We start from the raw sequence: 4,306 nt of genomic DNA, 5'->3' as shown, positions 1-4,306 counted from the left end.
CAGGGGCAGCCCACAGATATATATAGCCAAGGTTACATCAGGAATCAACAACCATCCGAACAATAATAATTATGTATGTATTTATATATATATGTTGGTGCAAAGTCTATGCATTATCCTCATGGTTAGTGCACATGCATATGATGTGAAGTACTCTCTACAGCATTAGCAGTAGGTGGATAGGCTTGGGAGACATCTGGACGAGTGGACCTGGCATTTCACAAAACATATGTGAGACAATCAAGGTAGTTCCTTTCAAAGTGAAAAGTGTACACACGCACAATTTTTTTATGCCAATTATGCATACCTCCTGGAGGTGCCGCATTTGTAGGCTGCCAGTACCGGAGGCGACGGCGCCAGGATCCAGTCCAAGGCGCAGCAGAAGCAAACAAAGAAAGTGATCAGAAAAATGGCTAGCAATTGGGTTAGTAGGAAAGCTTTTATTGCAGGAAGATATGCATTAGTTTATTTTCAGAATAAAAGATATGCATTAGTTTACTTCCAGAATCAGTTATTTAGTTCCTTTTAAAGAGGTCGCCTCATACTATAAAGGCAGACCGTAGTTTGTATTAAGGATCATCGAGGAATAAAGTCTCTCTGCAGTTGGGTGAGACTGTCTCGGTCATCGTGGCTCGGCAAGCTGCCAGCCGCGATGACAACGTCCGCTCACCTAGCCAAAGTTCCTACCCTCTCAGATCTGTCCATGGTTCTAGCCTCCTCCTCCTCTCCCCTCTACGGTCACCAAGGATTCAAGGAGGCGCCCCAGAGGAGGCCGCATCACTACTACCTTAGTCATCTAGCTAAGCATTGCCCTGTGACCAGCAGGTGTCCTGATTAGCCTCTTAATTTTTTTCTTAAACATATTAAGAAAAATATGGTCACCGTCTTTTCGTTTTCTTTGGACAGTGACACCAATATGAGCACTCCATTCGAGGGTTCCAGCAAATCCCATGGATCCGGCGTGTATGCATATTTGTGCGCACACACTATGGGTTCGTAGGAACTCTACTATCAATCACTGCATAATGGCTTATTTGATCGAGCGGATTCATATAACGACTTGCTTAAATCATATAATTCCATTAACTATTACCTTATATTTGTCACTCAGATACATGGAGAAATTAATTCTCTAAAAGATATTTGGTTATGGGCGTATGTCCATACGCGGCGACATATAGATCTGGCTTATGCATAAGTCGCTAGAAAGATACTAAATTTACTTTTGACATCTGAGTGTGATGAGATATTGAGTGAATTCTATGTGTGCTGAGATATTGAGTGAATTGCTTACTTGACCACCATTTGAAGAATTGAGATGATGGTATTATGTAAATAACATTTATGCACAAATGTTTGTTAACAGATCCAATAAACCATGTCACTAAAGATTACATTATCTTTGTTAACAGATTTAATCGGTTCTAAGTGAAGGACCATTGAGCCCATGTGGCATGCACATTGACAAAACCCCTTTCCATATGAATACAATCGATCTTCAGATACATGGCGAAATCAAAGGGAAGGATAGATGTGGTACTTGGTGGTCCACAGGCCAGGATAGAGAACCGCAAAATCACAGGGAAGCGAGCTGAGGTGGCCATCGACAATCTCTACTATATAAAACACATGTTTTTCTAGTTTGCACGGTTCCATAGTTTTTTATGTCATATTCTCACTTTATACAAAAATGTAAAATTATACACAAGTGAGGATTTGAACCTTGATTATTATACATTCACACCCACCTAACCAACACAACACATATATTTTGTAGCGATAGTGCAATATCTAACAATATTATACAACGTCCGTAGCGATAGTGCAATATCTCTTCTGGTTGGGTTTTTAACCATCAATAATGCTCCCTCTCATGTATTGAAATTTTTTATTTCCTTCCCTTTGGTATGTCTCCCAAGCACCAACATTTCATATTCTTAGGGACCGTGACGTCTGACAGAAGGGTGAATTAGGCAACTTAAAAATCTACTTCTTATACTATATACTCTGTTTTCATCTAGTGAAAACATATGCAAGAAGGTAATCTACCTAGATGTTCAACTATGGTTTTTTCAACGTGTGTTGTTATCTCTACCGTAAAAGAGTTATCCAATATAGGTTTCAATTCTATCATTATAAATTTAGGGTGTTGGTAACTAAAAATCATTCTCCAATGGTTTCTTGAATAAGATCCCTAAATATACCAACTTCCTAAATATCTCTATTTAGTCCTCAAATCTAGAGTGTTGTTTCGTACTCCTAATAGTCTATTTCGCTCATCAATCACTTGTCTACCATCGAATCCACACTCGTGTACAAGTGATGTACTTTAAATGATTTAAGCTGTGGAAATGATGAATTTACCATCAAATTAACATAATATAAAAATATTTAGCAATCTAAGAATTGGGAACTGTTAGAGGCTAAGGTTATTTTTGTTCCCAATTTATATTTAGCAACTTGTTAAATCCAAGTTTAGCGAGCTTTTTTAAAGGGAACTAATGGAGATGCTCTAAGAAAGTAAGCACACAATCTAGGTAAACAATAAATAAAGTATCAAAGCTAATTTGAGATAGAGATACAAGCTTCCATCGATTATTCTATATTTTAACTGAGATGTCGGGAAGCTCATGCTTCTCCCTAGTACTTGTTGAAGCCCCTCGTAAAGGCCAAGATCCTAGTCGAGTAACTTCGCGGATAGCCATTGGTCTTCTCCACATATTGTTCACTACACCAAAATACTTAACTTCCTAGGGCCTAAACCGTAGGAAGTTAGAGCTAAACTCTCGGAAGTTATATAAACCGTCGGAAGATAGATAAATCCGTCGGAAGTTTGGCTCTTGTAACATTTTTGTCGGAAGTTACGCTAACTTCCGAGAGACACTCGGAAGTTACGCTAACTTCCGAGAGCCAAAGATCCCTCTCGGAAGTTACGCTAACTTCCGAGAGCCAAGGCAGTTTTCTCGGAAGTTAAAGTTTGACGCCGTTTGTTTTGCGCTGACGCCGTGTGAAGGCTAACTTCCGACCGTTTTGGTTGTCCTCTCGGAAGTTAAAATGACCAGCACAAACAATGCAATTTAATTTTCATTATTCACCACATTAACAGCCACATATATCAAAATAACAGCCACATATATCACAATGTACAAAAATGACAGCCACAATATACCACAATATATTTAAAAGCCACAATATACCACATGTCACATATAAAGTCATAAAAGTCTGGCCAGAACAGTCCACAAAGTTTCAAGTCTCACAAGACACAAGTTACATCCACATAATAGTCTCACAAGACATAAGTTTCAAGTCTCACAAAACACAGAATGGAAGTCCACTACTGTCGATCAGCATCAGGAATCAGCGAAAAGTGATGCTCGCTACCTCCACTGGCGAACAACGCATCGACAAAGTCTAAGCCATCATGTTGTTGCTGCACCGACAAGGTAGCTGGAGGGGTCTCATATACCTGAACAAATGACATTCATGAAGTTACACCATAATATAACAAGTAAATAATGAAAAATTTGCAAACCTGATGTTCGGTAGGTGGAGGTGGAGGTGATGGCCAAGGAAAATGTATGGGAGGTGGAGGTGGGGGGGCCATCGGAACCTGTATCCCTTGGGCTTGTGCTAGTTGCTATCAAATCGACGAACACATTAATGCCAGTGTTTTAAATCAATACATAACTTAAAATGAAAGATCTTTTTGAACTTACTTGTATCAGTGTTTGCTGTTGTTGAAACTGAGTAGCATAGTATTCTTGTTGCGCAGCATGTTGCCTCAAGTATTCCTCCTGAACCCTTTGCCGCTCCTGATGTTGCCTAAGCTCTTCTCGTAGTCGCTCAACTTCTGCAGTATCCTGAGTAGAGCGACGGGAGCTACGAGCAGCAGACCTCGACGAACCTCCCCTCTGAACCGTCACCTGGCTCGAGTCGATGACGTTATCGAACATCGAGTACCTTCAAACAAGTAACATCACAACAGATTCAAAATAAATGTATTGTACTTAAACCGATGAAACAAGATAAGGTATGTAGAGTCCATACCTTCCATGGGGTTTTCCACCACTCGCATACACAACCTGAGGATCAATAGGTGCGGTCCTCCAGTCATAGTCCGATCCATGCTGACTAGACATCGCCTCACCATATGCAGCCTGCATACAAAAGAACAATGCCATCTTACATCCAAAATTTCATATGAACAAAATGTATCAAGCATTTCAAAACACTCACCAGACAATCTGTTGCCTTTTGGCTACACAACACATCTGGGTTTGCAGGATCTGGTCCTCTGTGCCCC

The sequence above is a fragment of the Zea mays genome, chromosome 2 (assembly GCF_902167145.1).
Source record: "Zea mays cultivar B73 chromosome 2, Zm-B73-REFERENCE-NAM-5.0, whole genome shotgun sequence".
Classification (NCBI taxonomy): Eukaryota; Viridiplantae; Streptophyta; class Magnoliopsida; order Poales; family Poaceae; genus Zea; species Zea mays.
The sequence above is the reverse complement of the archived record's forward strand: the minus strand, read 5'-3'. Positions refer to the sequence as shown.